Genomic DNA, 19,459 nt, shown 5'->3' with positions numbered 1-19,459 from the left:
TCTTAGCTAAGCTTAGCTTTCCCCTTCCTACCTCTGCCTATCATAGCCTCAGTTTACAGAAACCAATAGCTCAGAATGAAAGACAAACAGGTCTCAGATAAGAAGATACCAGGATTCCCAGTTTCAGCTCAGATGTGTAAAGAGTTTGGAAGTTGTACCCTATTCTTACAAAAAGAAAAAAAACCTGAACAAACTGGAAAATCAAGGACTTTCCTTGGGCCTATCAGAAAATTGAGGTTGCAAGGGAAAGCTCCCCCCAAATTCTGGAGGGACAGGTGAATACAGAAAATCAGACAAGAACAGTTTACCTGGACCAGAAGCCACTGGAGCCATAAACTGATATGCACACTTAAATGGTAATTTAAAAAATTGCTGGATGCTGAACGTAGACTAAGCATGAAGGTGTGAAACTCAGTCTCAGGGACCCACTCCACATTTTTGTGATTATACCTCCAAGAACCACCTCTCTCCCTACCAGTTTCTCAGAGTAAAGAGCCAAAGAAAAATCCCCTCATATTTCTTGCAGGAGGAGGGGAAAAGTATCCATTTTGAAATACATCCAAAGCATTCTACATAACAAAGATCTACTCCATAGGGGAGAAGATTTAACCAGAGTCTTATCTGACTTGGGAGAAGGGCAGTTAAGCATCTCCAGCCCCTGTAGGTTTCCTGTCTTGCCTAAAGGAAGGTTGAGTGACAAAGCCAAGAAACACTTGTAGAGGTCAGAGACTAGGGCACAGATTCAGAAAAAGACTGAAATTTAATCTAAAGATTATAGACTGGCTCCCCTGCCCCACACCTTACCACCACATCAGCAAGGCTTGAGTAGAATAACAGTGGATTACAACTGAGAGAGTTGCAAGGTGCAGACTTCATTTAAGAAGGAGTTCTTAGGGAAACCAATACACGGAAAAGACAAAAACAAGAACACTAGAGATATTTGAAATCTATGGCACCTACAGCTACAACAAACATTAAACACAGCCCGCCTCCTAGAGAGAACAACATAAAATTCACATGAAAGGCCTATTTACCTCATTTCCTATTACCCAATGTTGCACAAAATATTTTCAACTTTCCACAAAGAAGTACATGACATGCTAAGAGGTAGGAAAGCACACAGCCTGAGGAGACAAGCAAATAAGAACTAGATTCAGATATGACACACGTTTTAGAATTATCAGACAGAAAATTCAATGACTATGATGAATATGATAATGGCTCCAAGAGAAAAAAAGTAGATGAAATGAAAAACAGATGGGAAATATAAGCAGAGAAATGGAAACTCTAAGAAAGAATCAAAAGAAACTGTTAGACATCAAAAACATCGTAAGTTAAGATGAAGAATTCCTTTGACAGGATTATCAATAGACTAGACTCCCCAAGGAGGAACCAATGAGCTCAAAGATATGTTAGTAGAAAATTTGCAAAGAGAAACAAAGATTTAAAAAAAACCCAAAAAACTGTGGGACAATTTCAAATGTATAACATATGCATAGTTGAAATACCAGAAGGAGAAGAAAGAGAGAACTGAGTTAAAGAAATATTTGAAGTAATAATGGCTGAGAAGTTTTAATCTGCTGGGCATTTCATATACAAATTGCATAAAATCACAGACAAAATAAAAAATGAAAGAAGACAGAGAATAAAACACCTTACCTAGAAAGGAACAAGGATAAGAATTACATCAGACTTGTCTTTCAAAAACCACATAAGCAAGAAGGGAGCAGACTGAAATATTCAAAGTGTTAAAAGAATAAAACAAAAAAACTCCCCATCAAACTAAAGTTCCGTATCTAGTAAACTCTCTTTGAAAAGGGAAGAAGAGGAAGTCTTTCTCAAACAAACATTGGGGAAGTTTGTCACCAGTAGACTTGCCGTGTAAGAAATATTAAAAGAAGTTTTCTAGAAAAAAAGAAAATAAGATAGGTCAGACACTCAGATCTACAAAAATAAAGGAAGAGTGTTAGAAAAGGTATAATATAAAATTTTTAGGTTTTTTAATTCTTAATTGATCTGGCAGACAACAATTTGTTCAAAATCATAATAGCAACAATATATTTAGTGATCATAGCTCATGGATAGGTGAAATAAGCCATAGCAATGTTGTAAGTTATGGGAAGGAGGAATTTTAAATACTCCGTAATAAAGTACTTGCACTACCCTGAAGTAACATAGTATTATTTGTACCAGATTAGATTCTTAGACTCATTGTAAATGTATATTGCAAAGTCTAGGGCAACTACTAAAAAGTGTTTTAAAGGGAAGTATAATTGATATCCAGTGAGAGGAGAGAAAATGGAATTATATAAACTATGCAATTAAAAGAGGACTAAAGAGAAGAAAAAATACAAAGAACAAGGGCAAGAAATTAGAAAAAATTTACAAATATGATAGAAATTAAACCATTATATCAATAATCACTTTAAGTGTGAATGCTTTAAACATTAAATGTGAATGCTTTAAACACACCAATTAAAACACAGAGAGGGTCAGAGTGAATAAAATAACAAGACTCAATTATAAGTCTCTAAAAGAATCCCACTTTAAATATAAAGACACAGATAGATTAACAGTAAAGAGATGGAAAAGAATATACTTACCTAACATTTATCAAAAGAAAACCAAAGTAATTATATTAATTTCAGAAAAAGCAGACTTCAGAGGAAGGAAAATTATAAGAGCTAAAGGAGGGCATTACATAATGATAAAAATCTCAGTTTTTCAAGAACACATAACAGTCTTTAATATGAATGCACCTAACAACAGAGTATCAGAGTACAAGAGGCCAGACTGATAGAACTGCAAGAAAATATAGACAAATCAACTATTGTATTTGGAGACTTCAACTTCCCTCTTATCAGTAACTGACAAGTCCAGCAGGCAGAAAATCAGTATGGATATAGTTGAAATGAACAGAGCTGTGAATCAACCATTTCTAATTGACGTTACAGAGTACCTCATCCAACAGCAGCAAAATAGATTCTTCTCAAGCTCACGTGGAACATTCACCATGATAGACTATATTCTGTGCCACCAAGCGTACTTTAACAAGTTTAAAAGAATAGGAATCATGCAAAGTATGTTCTCAGACCACAATAGAATTAAATTAGGAATAAACAACAGAAAACAGCTGGGGAAATCCCCTCCCAGAAAGTTTGATATTAAAAAACATATTTCTAAATTACCTCTGGGTCAAAGAAGAAACTTCAAGGGAAATTTAACATATTTTGAAGAAAGTGAAAATGAAAATACAATTTGTCAAAATTTGTGGGATGCAGGAAAAGCAATGCTTGTGGGGAAATTTGTAGTATTAAGTGTATATATAAGGAAAGAAGAAAGATATAACATTAATTATCTAAGCATTAGATAACTAGAGAAAGTAGAACAAAATAAATCTAAAGTAAGCAGAAGAAAAGACATAATAAAAATTAGAGCAGAAATCATGATATTTAAAACAAGAAAATAATACAGAAAACCAATGACCCAAAAACTGGTTCTTTGAAACAATCAATAAAATTCCTAAACCTTTGGCCAGGACAACCAAGACAAAAATAGAAATGAATATAAGGGTATTAAATAAGAATTCACCCAAACTATATAAATGCAAATAGAATTTCTGTACCAAGCTGCCAATCTTAAGTATTGGGAATGTGAAAAAATAAAAAAAACTACTTGACAATTTTTCAAATATACTATAGGAAAAAGTTTTTAAAAAGAGAGAAGAACAGAGCATGCAACACAATGAATACTCCTGTCTAGAAGAATAGATAACCAGGGAGGAGAAGAACATTATGCAAGTGTGTAATGCTTCAGGGGAATAACGTCAACACAAGTGCAACCAACTACAATCTCAAATTACAATAAAGTTAAGAGGAATATTGGGAAGCTATCAAATAAAACCAAGAAGAACAAAATAATTTCTTAACAAATAAATTAGGATGAAAAGCAAAATGGCTAAGTCTAAATTACCAAATAAAAGGAATTTTAGGAAATATGAAGGAAAAACACAAAGATGTGAAATCATTTAGACAGTACTTAACAGATATTTACAGCAGAGGCAGAGACACTGACACAGAAGCTGAACTGGTGACTCCAATGTGACCTAACATAACATAACACATAAACATAAAAAAAAAAAAACTATTCAGATATATATGAATAAATTTCGTTGAAATGATTGAATCTGTGGAACAAAAAATCACCTAGTTTTCTAAGAAAAACTAGTATAGAAATTGAGCTAAATTCTAGTCAGTTTATTGAAATTTAATAAAAACTTTTTAGAAACCTAGGTAGAAAAAGTAAGCAACCTATAAGTGGAAATTTTTTTTACTGATCTATATGAAAAAATATTCAAAATCAACAGATAATGGAGCAATAGCTAATGTGTGAGTATAAGGATGCATAACTACAAATATTATATCTAGCTAAATGGTATTTCAGACATAAAGATAGGATCAGACATTCTCAAACACGAAATAACTTAGCACTTAGGAAACTAAAAAATAAATGAAAATAATCAATTAAAAGAGATACCATCATAAAATCTGGTGAGTAAGCAACGCTTCCAGTAAAAAAGCAGAAGGACTAGATAACTAAGAACACTTTGGTTGCAAAACAAAATGCAACAAATTTCTGATACAAATAACAAAACTGAGCAATTGGAAAAAGTGATTTCCTTATTTTCTGTGACAAAGTATCTATCAGTCCATAGTGAATAAAATTCAAAAATATTCTTAAGTGGCTCTATTCTTAATGTTTTTCACAAGTTTGCATAGAAATATAGAAGAATCTTTAATAGCTATATGGCTTATAATTAGAAAAGTTTTATTTAAAATTTTTATATTTATCAAATTTAGTGATGTATTCACTCTGTTAAAATAATAAGACTTTTTAAATTGAAAATAGCACATTGGTAGAGTCTTCTAACAATTACTGTTGCAATAATTTTCCATAACAAATAGCTATAAAACCTCAGTTGCATACAAAAAATAGATTTACTTAGCTTATAAGTTTTTGGGTGTAGCTGGCCTCAGCTGATCTCAGTGGCTTATTCTGCAGTCAGCTGTGGGTTGGCTAAGAGATCTGCTCATTTGGCTGGGTTTCACATGTCTAGGGACTGGTTTGCTGTTGCTGATATAGAATGGTCTCAGCTGGTACCACCGTGGCAACGCCATTCTGTTCCATGTGCCCCATTCTTCATCAGCCCATCACAGCCTGTTCTTGAGATGACTGCAGAAAAGCAAAAGCAAGCAAGCCTAATCAAGTAAACACTTTCCAAGCCTTTCTTGTGTGACTTTTGCTCACATTCAGAGGGCTAAAGCAAGTCACAAAGCTGAACTCAGAGTCAGAGCGGGAGGACACCCCAAAGTTAACTCGCAAAATGACCTAGATACAGGGAGGGGCAAAGAATTGAGGCCATTTAAAAACTATATGTATTTGCTCTCTCATTGTCTATCCACCTATTCTAACACACTTCTTTCTGTATACATGCATTTTGAGACAAATAAAGTACTCTCAAAAAGCTGGCTGAATAACTTAACACAAGCAACAATTTCTGAACAAATAAATTTATATATTGAAGTTACCTGAAATCACCAAAATCATAATTATATTATAGCTAATAACCTACTAAATGGTGAAAGGCTGAATGTGTTCCCTTTAAGAGCAGGAAAAAGATGAGGATATCTGTTCTTGCTCCTTCTATTAAGCGTTGTACTGAAGGTTCTTGCCAGGGCATTTAGGCAAGGAAATGAAAGGAAACAATGTCCAAATTGGAAAAGAAGAAGTCAAATTATTTCTATGTGCTGATGACATTATCTTGCATGTCGAAAATCCTCAGGAATCCACTGAAAAAACTATTAAAACTAATTAATAAGTTCAGCAAGTTTGGATACACAAGATTGATATAGAAAAATCAATGTATTTCCATACACTAACAATAAACATTTTTAAATGAAACTGAGAAAACAATTCCACTTACAATGAGATAAAAAAATATACTTTCAAATAAATTTAACAAGAGAAGTACAAAACTTATACTCTGAAACTGCAAAACATAGCTGAAAGGAATTAAAGAAAATATAAATAAATGGAAAGACATCCCATGTTCATGGATTGGAAGCCTTAATATTGTTGTCATGGTCACAGTCCCTAGATTGATCTACATATTCAGTGCAATCATTGACAAACTGATTCTAAAATTCATCTGGAAATGCAAGGATGCAGAAAAGCCAAAACTATTTTCAAAGAGAGCAAATTTGGGGGACTGTAATTCTTTATTTCCAAATTTACTACAAAACCACAGTAATAAAGATATCGTGGTACTGGCTTAAGGATAGACATATAGATCAATGGAATAGAATTGAGAGTCCAGAAATAAACTCACTTTTATGATTAATGGATTTTCATCCAGAGTACCAAGACAATTGGCAGAAGCATTCTTTTCAACAAATAGTGCTGGGACATCTGGATATCCACATGCAAAATAATGAAGTTGGATTTCTCCCTCACATCAAACAATTTTTCTTTCCTTTGGAAAAACTTTTTGTGTGTGTGCATTTGAATCCTCTTGGAAGGGTCAGCATCAGTGGTTGGTCCCCTCACATCCACTGATGAAGAGCATGTCTTTTGACATCTGCACTTTATTATGTCACGTGATAAAATTTAAGCCAAAGTTCAGGATGAAGAGCAGCCGAAGGTGTCTTGAAAGCTGAGGACAAGTTGTATTCGGAAAGGCGAGAGTTACTGGAGTAGATATCCAAAACAGCTACTATGCGTGTTACTAGGAAACTGCATTCTATTCATTGTGAGACCTTGCATTTTTGGAAGGAGATCCCCTAAATTAAAAGTGATATTTGAGTGTAGCTTCCTACATAAATTAGCACCATAACCGCTCACAGTATGGTGGAATCACAAGGGCTTTGAGACGTGAATCCATAAGTCTCTGTATTCTGACATCTTTTATTAGTTCCACTTGAAGCAGATGACTTCAATTCTCCTCACCTGACATTCCTCATATCTAAAAGGCATATAATTTTATTTACTTGATAAAAGTGTTGAGATAATTCATTGAAACAGCATATGTAAATTACCTAGCATAGTGCTAAGAAACACAAATTGATTTTAATAGTGGCATTAAGGATGAACAACATCTTAAATATAGAAGCTAGATACTCAATACACATTAATTCTTTATTCTGTTTCTTTAACATTGTAATGCTGTAGATTGTGCAGGTTATTAGTATAAATTCAAGTATATATAGCACCAAATTGATTAATATTACACAACCCTCTGAGTATGGCAATTATATGTTTTGTGATGAAAGGGAGAGTTTGCTCCATTTTTCACTGTAATTTTACGACAGGAATTGCAAAATAAAACCAGTGAACTTCCAGGTCAACATAATAAAATATCAGATTATGATAATAGTTTTTTTTTATTCAAAATTAGAATATTCGAAGAGATGAGAATTCTTAATATTAGCTTCATAGATTCGCATGAATTATTAAAACTATGGTATTAATTTACACTCATTATATCTCCCATGATAAAATTTTACACCTCTTAAGCAACTCTTAATTGATTCCTCCAATGTAATAAGTATTTTAGCATTTACTATGTGTCTGGCAGTTTTTAATTGCTTATAATACATCAGCGAACAAAACAAAGATATTACCTTTGATGAGTTTACATTCCAGAGGGAGGAGACAGACAATAAATTATACACATAAAAATAAGCAAACTGTGTAGTATGTTTGAAGGTGGTGAATTCTTTGGGAAAGAAAAACAAAAATATAACAGGGCAAAGAGAATTAGGAGTTCAATGATGGTGCAGTTTTTCTCAGGTGGTCAGGGTAGGCCTTACTTAGAAGGATTTTCAGTGAAACCACTCAAAGGATGTAAGGAATTTAACCATGAGAATTAATTAGGGAGAGTTACATGCAGAATGAATGCTCAGTGCATAGGCCTCAGGGCAGGAATGTGTCTGGGGTATCAGAAGAACAGCAAGGGGCCAGTGTGTCTGGAAGAACGTGTGAAATGGAAGTTTTAAGAGATGTGTTCAAAGGGGTCACAGAGGGACTCCATCACGTAGGAACTTGTAGGCTATTGTAAGGTTTTGGGTTTTCACTCCAAGTGAAATTAAGAGTTTTGAGCAGAGTAACATTCTCTGACCTAAATTCAAAAGGAACGCTGGCTTATGTGTTGAGAATAGATGCTCTGGGGAAAAGAGCAGAAGCAGAGAGACCCATTGAGATGCCACTGAAGTCGAGGAAAGATGATGATGGCTTGAACAAGGTAGCAAGGAGACAGTGAGGGCTAGAATGAGGACATATTCTGATGCCAAAATGATTTCCTGCTGTAATAGATGTAGGATATGAAAGAAATGGAGAAATCAAAGATGATTCCAATGATTGAACAGGTGGATAGATGGAGTTTTCATCAACTGAGATAAGGAAGTCTATAATTTGATCAAGTTTCAGGAAAGTGGAGATCAGGAATTTGGCAGGTCTATTAGTAACTCAAATAGACATATCAAGGAGGGAGATGGATATGTGAGACCAGAGTTCAAGAGAGTGGGCTTGACTGTGGAAGTAAATTTTGGGGTCATTGGCCTATGGTATTTAAAGACATGCGACTGGAAAGATTATCAAGAGAGTGAAAGTATAAAGAACAGAAGACCAAGGAGTAAACTTAAAGCATTCCGATATCAAGAAGCAGAAAGAAGAATGAATGAGACTGGAGAAAAACTGAAGAGAATGTAATATTCTAGAAGCCAAGTGGGGAAAGAAAGTTTATGGAGAAAGGAGTGTATGACTATATCAAATATTGCTGATAAGTTGAGAAATATGAAGACTGAGACTATGACAGCTGTTGATTTAGCAGTGTAGAGGTCACTGGTGACCTTTGGCAAAGTAGTTTTAGAGGAATGAATGAGCTGAAAGCTGGATTTGAGTGTGTTAAGAGAGAATAAGAAAAGAAGATCTTGAGATAGTGAAAATAGACAACTCTTTTGTAGGAGTTATATCACAAAGGATAATAAATGAGTATAAAGAATTTTAAAGATTGGTGAAATAACAGTAGTAATAAAGATTTGGTAGAGAAGGGTCGGTAGATGATGTAGGACAGAGAGAATTGTTTTTTTCAAAATAGAGAAACAGGTATAGGCTCTAATGCATAAATGGAGGGTTGTATGTAGAGAGGATCATAAACATTCTATGGTTTCAGGCAAGAAGACAGAGTTTGTGGGTTTATTAAGGTAAGTAGATGTCATATAGAATTCTGTAGAAACTTTCTTCTGGTTGCTTGAATTTTCTCAATAAAGGAAGAAGCAAAACCATCAGCTGAGAGCGCAGATGCAGGACAGAGTATTGAAGAGTGAGGAGAGAGGAGAAGCTAAGCAGTAGTCATCTAGATGTCTGGACAGACGAAGAAGTGTCATAGGATTGTTGGAAACATCAAAGACCTACTCATAATTGTGCTCATGAATTGAATGTATGTGAATTTAAAGTGTGACCACTGGGTTGTGATTTTTACCCAGTCACATTTAGTTGCATGTTTGCAGATGTGGAGTAAACAGAGTTGGATTTAACCAAGGTTGTGGTTTCATCTTAAGTACTAAAAACTGAATTAGTAGTTTCCTACGGCTGCTGTAACAAATCACGACCAACATGGTGACGTAAAACAACAGGCTTTTATTCCCTCACAGTTCTGGAGGCCAGAAGTCCAAACCGGTATCACTGGGCAGAAATCAGTGTGTCAACAGGGCTGCACTCCTTCTAGAGGCAAATCCATTTCTTGCCTCTTCCAGCTTCTGATGACTGCCAGCAGTCTTTAGCTTGTTGAGCTGCATCACTTCGAGCTCTGCCATTGTGGTCACATTCCCTTCTCTTCTGTGTGTCAAATCTCCCTTTGCCTCCCTTTTATAAGGATACATGTGATTGCATTTAGAAACCATATGGAAAAGCCAGAATAATCTCTTTATCTCAAGATTCTTAATTTAATCACATCCCCAGTGCCTTTTTGGGGGGGCATTTGAAGTAACATTCATAGGTCCAGGCATTAGGATATGGATATCTTTTGTGGAGCCATTATTCTGTCTACCACACTGCGAGAAGGGAAAAGGAGTTGAACTCAATTCAAGGGAAAGATTATAATGATTGATCATAGAATTTAGCTTTGTTAGCATTGTTGTCATAGACTGAGTGAACTGGAAAAGCAGAAGGTGATGGTCATGGAATATTAACTCATGAAATAGAAATAATGGCATATGTGTTTGTATTGGCAATTACAATGTCTAGCACATGGCTGACCTATGGTGGAGGACAAAATCATGGAGAAAAGGAAGTCAAGAACCTGAGAAATCAAACAGTTGGAAAGATCATGTTTAGGCACACTGAAATGGTAAAAAATTAAGATAGAAGTAGAGAGAGTGAATAAATAGCTAGAAGTAGTAGATTGAAGAATAAATGAAAACAGGATAGCATTAAATTCATGCTGTTCAGTCTTTATGTGATATATATACACATGTGTATGAAATTAAATTAATCTCATTTTCCAGATAACTAAATAATGCCACTTAAAGTAAAAAAAAAGAAATAACAAAATCCAGTCATAACTGACGGGCTTTTCTCAAGCATAAATTTTATGCCTTCTGTGTTCTTAGGCACAGTGCAATGTAGACTGGGATCCCCAATATGGACATGAATTTATCCTTTGTGTTAGAATGAAATGATGCTCCCAGGGTCTATCGAGGTGTCTAGAAATGTTTACTTTTCCTTTTGCTCCAGATAGCTGTTTTGTAAGGCTTGCATTTTCTATTTATATTTTCTGTCACCTTTCTTGCTGTTTGGCTGTCATCTGTCACTTAATTTTGCTGTTAGTGTGCTTTTAAGCTCTTGCATTCCAATTTGTAGTTTATAAAATGTCTTAGGGCAAACAGAGAGACAAGCTAATTATAATTATGTTCTAAAAATGAGAAATGTGACTTTGAATGTGATACTCGGAATAAAGTTCATAGACTGCAAAGTCTATGAACAGATAGTCCATCTTGTATGGCTATTTCTCATTTTCACTTGTGCCATGGATGGCTGCAAACTTACTATTAGGTGTCTATTCAGATACCGTATGTATGGACACTAACAAATCTCCCCAGAAATTAAAGGACTGAATGTCAATGGACAATACACACAAATAGGGCATAAATCAGTCTGAGTCCTGTCTGGAAACAGACAGTTCACTCCAATTGGGTATTTTGAAGAGAGTTTAATAGAAGACTATTTACAAAGCCATAGGCAGGGTTTAGGAAAAGCAACAAAGGATCATGTAATAGCTGAGGTAACAAGAGGGAGTTGTTCCCAGGGCCAGGCCTAAAAGGGCAAAGAGGGGAGGATGTTACAGAGAGGGCTGCCTGAGAGGGGCTGTGGTCTTTCCTGGACATACAAAGCCAGCCCACAGGTACCTAGTAATGAGAAAGTCAGAGGAATAAAAAGCCTGACCTCACTTTCCTTCTGCCATGATTTCCTACTGATTGTCTCCCATCGGCCAAAGTCAACCGGACGTCAGAAGCAAGCCTACTGGTTGAGTTCATATTACTTGGACCCCTATGGGCAGAAAGCAGGTAGAATTGGGTGGATGGTGGGTATGGAGAGGCAACCGGAAGATATCCAGGATATTTATAAGAAAATCTGAACCAGTCTTAGCGAAAGAGCAGCGTATTAAAATACCATATTTAGTAATTTGAATAATATTGTTTTTACATCAATAATATTATAAATATGTAGCTAATGTAATTATAATGGCATACCACCTCTTTTGGATTTCCTGAAACTAAATTATCTCTAAAACTTGGAAACAGTCTCAGAAATAAGGAGACAACAAAATGTGTTGCTGATGATAATTCTTAATTCAGGGTGAAAAGTTGGGATTTTTCTTTTACTCCCTATACAGTCTAAGAAAACACCAGACTCCAGAGGTTGATTTTCTCAATATCAAAGAACTATTACTTTCATTAGACCTTTTTAATAGAGAATTTTTGAAGAACATATAGGTATAAGCCAAAATGATAGGGGAGTTCTTTGGGGAAAAAAATGTTGTGTTTGTTATTTTCTGGAAAATGACTTTACCTCAGTCCTTCCAGAAGGAAATATGTAGCTCACTTCAGTCATAAAGTTGTTATGAAGAGTATTAGACTTTTATTTATAGCATATTCATATTCAATCCAATTTTAAGATGGAAAAGTCTACATTTTAATCGTGACAACGTGTTTCTACTATTCATAGTTTACAGACCAGATGTTATTTTTTCTGAAGTGCAAGTAATTAATGCAAGAATTTTGTAAACTTCATGAGAGTATTTTGGAGTAATATAATATTTGGGCAAAAAAAATAAGAATAATAAAATCTTGTTAAAATGATCAAAGAAAACCACATTTGAAGTGTTCAAAATTCAGATGTATTCAGTCTACCAAGAATAATTTGTATTTATTTTCTCAGTTTTTATTTCCTAAATATCTGAGAACACAGTCACCCTTCTATGACCTCACTATTTTTTTTTAGAAAAATTTTTTCCTGTAATCAGAGGGAAAGGTCTGCATTCTGTTCAACTCTGTGAGAGAGAAAGCTTCAGAATGCATGGTGGAATGACCTAGAAAGAATACTGTAACTGCAGGCTAGAAAAAAGAGATAAACAAAATCTTCTTGTCTTTGGGAGAGGTACTGTTATTCTTATTTCCAAACACATAGACTCTGTTCCATATCCATCTTCTATTATTGAACAATTTTGGTAAGGTCTCTTTTTATAACATTAAGTAAAAATAAAAGTGCTAATACTAAGTGAACTTAAATGGATGCCAATGTCCCTTTTAGTGCTCAAACTTTGCAGTTCAAGAAAGACGCCTTATATCGCATCTATGTTTAGGTATTGTGTGGGGCATATTAGAGTATAAAAGTGAGTGTGACACAATTAACAGTCCGTACATACAACTTCCTAATCCACCTACCTTCCCAGGTACTGTGTTAAGTGTTGAAAGTATTGAAAAGAGTGACAGAGGACTGTCCTGGAGGAACCCGAATCAGATTGAAGGAGAGCAGACAATAAATAACCTGGTGTGACAAGTGCTAAGAGTGACACATGCACACACATTTGTACAGTGTAAAGGAAGAGCCCTAATTTTATCTTTGAGCAGGTTATTCAGAGGAAGGGTGCATAGGTAGGTATGAAAGAGTGGATTAACTAGTGTGGTGTGGGGCAGATAGTCCAGGCAGAGGGTAAGAGCAGGTTCAGGGAGCCACAGATCGTTGTATACGGGAAGAAGGCACAAAGTTGGACAGTAATTCATCAGGATTCTCAAACAAAATCAGAAGTTTTCAAACAGCTAAATATCCCCAACAGTAAAGTTTTTGAAAAAGAAAAACTTGGCGTAATATCTTTTGAACAGAAACCAATTAATGGAGAAAATCTTTGCTGGTAGGATAAAGGTAAAATTTCCCCAAATTGTTTTAACTCTGGATTTAGATTGGAAATTCCATAAGAGAGAATTGCTTTAAAAAGTCTTAATACTGAGTGCAATTTAGCAGAAATACTCTCCAAATACAAACTCACACAGAGGAAGTTGTTGGGGGACTAAAGGAATTTATTTATATATGTTGCTATAATATTTAAAGTTCCTTTATAAGGGAAAATTATTTTTATTATTATTGTGACTATTTATTTAGTTAAAATAAAATGGCCTAGGGGCCGGCCCTGTGGCTTAGTGGTTAAGTTTGCATGCTGGACTTTGGCAGCTGGGGTTCATGGGTTCAGATCCCAGGCACAGACCTACACATCACTCATCAAACCATGCTGTGGTGGTGTCCCATATACAAAATAGAGGAAGACTGGCAACAGATGTTAAGTCAGGAACAATCTTCCTCAAGCAAAAAGAGGAAGACTGACAACAGATGTTAGCTCAGGGACAATCTTCCTCACCAAAAAAAAAAAGAAGAAGAAGAAGAAGACGAAGAAAATGGCCTAGCTGTATAAGTTACCATTGCATGACAAAGTACAAAGTAATGCAACTGTTAAAAAGGAATCAGGATGCTCTCTACTATCTGCTATGGTAACTTCACCAGAATATAATGTGACAAAAACTACACACAGAACGGTGCTCACAGTATACTCACTTTGTTGTGGGAAAGATGAAAAATTCTATAAAATATATAACTATAATATATATATGGAAGGATATATGTCTGTGTGTATTAAATCTATCTATCTATCTATCTATATACCCACTTGTTTTTTTCAAAATAAACAATGGTTATCCCAAGGGAGACAGATGGAACAAGGTATTCAGGGTGACAGTGAAAGCACCACTTCTCTGAATGCATCTTGTTATCTACTTTTCTTTAAATCCATGTAAATATTTACATAATTAATAAAAGATAATTACATCAAGAAAAAAAATAATCCCTGAAAGTGAAAAAAAATAAAGCAAGTTGTGCTTTTCATTCATAAGCTGACGATCCTAAACAATGTAAGTGATCCGTCGTTCCTCCCTGAGAGGGAGACCCACCGCTCTGACCACGCCCACCACACCCCCTTGATATGCTGTTAGCTAGAGCCGCTGCATCAATCCTTGCCTGAAGACAGTTCCATGGCAGGACGCATTACTTACAGGACCCAATGAAGTTGCTTTTCTGTACGTCATTTTGGGTTGAATTTCTGTCACTTCCTACTAAAACAACTTTAAATGATTCACTGAACACTAATGAGGATTAAATGAGGATTAAATACATAAATACATAACTGAGGATTAAATACAAATGCTGAAAATTAGAAAAAAAATAAGATTAAGAAGGAGAAAATAAGGGTAGAAAGAAAGAATAAATCCACTCGCAGGATAGTGCAGACAAGTACACAAGTGGAAAACAATACGGTTTTTAACCAAAAGCAATACTATAAAGAAAGAGTTGGGTTAGAATTGTTGAAAAACTATATGATGTCAAATTTTTAGAAGCCGTATAACGTATTACAAGCTTGTAATATTTAACCCTGCTTTGATTTGTTAATGTTAATGATAGTGATGGATGTAAACTGATTAATAGTGTTGGAATTTAGGTGATAGAGATAAATTAGGTTAAAGATATATGTTGCAGATTATAAAAAGCAGCATCTTAAAACGTTGGAAGTTTTGGTGATAAAAATAACACGGGACCCTTGTAGAGAAGGATGGCAATGATAAAGATAAAGTGACAATTAAATGTAGGCAAAGGTTACAAATAGATGAGAATTCTGGTCCTCACCTCTGAGCTTACTTTTTCTCTCTCTCTTTTTTAGTGTATATGTGTACACACAAATAGACACAGACACACATGCATGCAATGGTCTTGGAAATCACTAGCAGAAACAGCAGCTTAAAATAGGGCTGATCATTTCCAAGTAAGGCCGGCAATGCCAGGACTGTGTGCTCAAACAAACAAAGCACAACATTAAAAAAACTTACAGAATTTCCATAAAAATTAAAGTCATGATACATTTTCTCCCTACTTCACTGCATCCCCAATCCTGGCTTGCGTACAGTTGGCTTAAAAAATGCAATGAATCTTTCTTTTTGAAAATGTATTCGTGCAATGTAATCATGGCGTACACTCAATATCTGGTCCTATCCAATATTAACACATTTTTAGAAATAAATAGAAGAAACAGTAATGAAAGAGGTACTCAATAGAAAAGTCTCTAGGGATCCAATTTGTATGGTACTGGGGAAAATGCCCAGAAGTCTGCAAACGAATAACGGGCACTATATACAATGTTCAGAATAATAGAGCAGATTTTAAAGAGAAATAGAGTCTATAAAAAGGCTTTTGTGTTTAGAATGCCAAAATCCTAACATAAGGACTTCAAAACATAATTGGAAAGAAATCTCTGCACTGAGGCTATAGCACGTTTTATTTGATAAGAGAAGAGTTAGTACATAGAAGATGCATCTTCTGAACAGTAAAAATATTGCACCAAGGATCTCCAATATCTTTCTCCTTTCATGTGACCATTTTTAAAAGGCAGAAATATGAATTCAAGTGAAAAAATTGTTTCAGTGTTTCTGGTTTATTTTAATGTGCATCTTTTCAGTCAAATCCTTCACAGTAATAAAGATTCTGCTGTCATTTCATAGACAAATAAGTGGGTTACTTTACAGGCAAGAAAGACTCTAGAAAAATGATCATAGCATCATTTATGGGTATATAGAAACTATGTTTTTTATATTTTATAAAAAATATCTTAATAAATGGTTTGGGAAATTATACTACAAGACATTCTTTATTGATTTATCATCTCCTCATGCTCATTTCTGCCATGCACACAAAGCTCTAAAAGATTAAAAATTGGTAACCATTGTAATTTAGTGCAAGTTCTGAAGTTCAAATAGCAAATAAATGTTTATGTTAATGGAAGTGGTGTGAAGCTGAGAATTTCTTGAATTTATTTGTGAAACTTCAGAATATACCTATAATCAGCTTTCATATTTAAAAAAACTCTAGAAGAAAAACAACATAAAGTGTTTTTCCTTTTTTATTTTGGTGAGGAAGATTGGCCTGAGCTAACATCTATTGCCAATTTTCCTCTTTTTGCTCAAGGAACATTGTCCCTGAGTTAACCTCTGTGCCAATCTTCCTCTCTTTTGTACATGGGACACTGTCACAGCATGGCTTGATGAGTGGTGTATAGGTCCGTGCCCAGGAACTGAACCTGGGCTGCTGAAGTGGAGCGTGCAAACTTAACCAGCACGCCACTGGGCCAGCCTCTAAAATGTTTTTCTAATACATTTATGAAATTAGTTATTTTTGGTCTTGCCATTCTGATGGTTTTGTTAACACCTAGAGGTCTGTTCAGGGCAATTACACATAAAAAGTATGAACCATAATGCCAACTATAAGCCAAAATGAAGCTTTTTGTCTACCCAAGAAATGTAAACACAAATATATCAAGAGAGCAATAAGACAGTCATGACTCCAGTGGACCATTGGGAATGGGAATATACAGGTGTTTGAGGGCTGTTTAGTCAAGAGGAATAGTTGCAGTATTTTATACACATTTTTCAAAAGGATTTTCCTAATCATTTCTTCACACTCATTTGGAGAAGGTGACATTTAAAAGTAGAAACAAGTCCGACATCGACCTAGAATTAGGCCCAAAAGAGAACTCTATTAAACTAATTTCAATGTTTAAACATCTTGTTTTTGAAGGTGTGAATTCACCCAAACTCACCTTCTGAGAGTTCTCCTTTTTTTGAAAGATCATACTGAATAATCTTTAACACTTGGAGTGTGCAGAGCTACAAGACAGGGCCAAGAACTTAGAACTGGTAGACCTAGGGCCTGTCAGTATTTCCATCATAAACCCATATTATCTGGAATTTATAAGTTGACTATAAAAGTCAGGCAGGATCGAGGCATTGAAACCCTCTTGGAAAAGTGTTATATTTTTAGTCTGTGTAGACTACAAGGGTGGCAAGAACACAGGATTTTCAGGCCCAAATATAGCTGTACTTTACACACATTTAAACACATTAAAATAAACCAGAAATGTTCTGACTATTTCTAAATTCACAGGACGCTAAAAGAACACATAATTTTAGGCTGCTATCTAAACCCTCTAGTCTGATTTTCTCCAAAATCTGTCTTCCATCATGATTATGCAGAAAGCATTGAAAACGTTAGAAAGTTTTCAGAAACAAACCTAAAAAAGTCGAGGTTTTATAAACTACTCATCTTTGAAGTGTTGCATATGTTTGAAAGCATTCATATGAAATAGCTAAAGATCTATGCTTTACCTTTGACTTATTTTTTTTCTTCTCCTATTCTCAAAGTTAATAAAGGTGCTATTCTTGTAAAGGACTTTTCACTGTGGACAATAATTTGCTGTGCAGCATTACGTTTAACCCAACCACAAAACTAAACAAGCGGTCACATCACTCTCATTCTACAGAGGAAGCAGATGAGACTCAGCAGGTTAACGTTTTACTCAAGGTCACAGAGAGGGAATCAAAATTCAAACTCAGATCATCTGATTTCCAACTTCTATCTGGTTCTATTGACATCACCCTGTATTAGTCAGAGTTCTCCAGAGAAACGGATCCAATAGGAGATACAGATACATTATATATGAGGATACATCTCATATATCTCATATATCCATGCAATTATGGAGGCCGAGAAGACCCACAACCTGTCATCTGCAAGCTGGAGACCTAGAAAAGCCAGTGATTTAACACATTCCCAGTCTGAAGACCTGAGAACCAGAAGCTCCGATATCCACAGGCAGAAGATAGATGTCCCAGCTTAGGGAGAGAGGGTGATTTCTCACATTCTGCACACTTTTTTTTTTTTTGAGGAAGATTGGTCCAGAGCTAACATCCACTGCCAATCCTCCTGTTTTTGCTGAGGAAGATTGGCCCTGAGATAACATCTGTGCCTATCTTCCTCAACTTTGCACGTGAGACGCCTGCCACATCATGGCTTGGTAAGTGTTGCTAGCTCCGCGCCTGGGATCTGAACTGACAAACCCCATGAGCCAAAGTGGAACGTGAAAACTTAACCACTATGACACTGGGCTGGCCCTATGGAGATTATTTAGGCATTTCTTCCACATCTCTATGTTAATATTTAAAAAATAAGCAAACTATGGATTAAATTAAAGATGTCATGGAGAAAATCTCCAAGAGTTTGACTTCCAAAATCTTACAGCAGTGGATGCTTATAGACCATTGACCCGCTCCTTGTTTACAGATGGGGAATGCAAGTCTCATGGAGAACGATCAGTTTGAGTTGTTCGATGTCACGCGGCTAGGTGGTAGAAGAGCCCAGCCTAGAACACACTGAGCTCTGACGATAAAGTTACTTCAGTAAAGTTATTTCAAGGAGAATCTAAAATACTGGGAAAACAAATGTCTTGATTAAAAACCTACCTACTCGATTTTGTTGTTTAATGTGGTTAACCCTGGGCCACCAAAAGTGGAGTGCACGAACTTAACTGCTACACCACTGGGCCGGGCCCCCTCCCAATTTTGTTCTTTTCAGAATCCAGTATCCGTGGACTGGACGATGCCCGCCTGCACTGGTGAGGGCAATCTTCTTTACTCAGTCTACTGATTCAAATGCTACTCTCTTCTGGAAACACACTCACAAATACACCCAGAAATACTATTCTACCAGCTGTCTGGGCATCGCTTAGCCCAGTCAAGTTGACACATAAAATTAACCATCACACCTCCCTATTATTTCGACTCTCCCAGCCGCTCACTCATACTGAATCTGCTCTTCATCATCATTATGGTTTCTTCTTCTTCCATTCCTTTCTATTCCCACATAATTACAGTCAGCTTCTCCTTCCCTCCACAACTGGACCTCTGTTAGCATACCCATGATATTTCTCTAGCTCAGTGCTTCTCACTTGGGGTGATTTTGCCCTCAAGGGAAC

Source organism: Equus caballus, chromosome 27 (genome assembly GCF_041296265.1).
Source record: "Equus caballus isolate H_3958 breed thoroughbred chromosome 27, TB-T2T, whole genome shotgun sequence".
NCBI classification, from domain to species: Eukaryota; Metazoa; Chordata; class Mammalia; order Perissodactyla; family Equidae; genus Equus; species Equus caballus.
Note: the sequence above shows the minus strand (reverse complement) of the source record.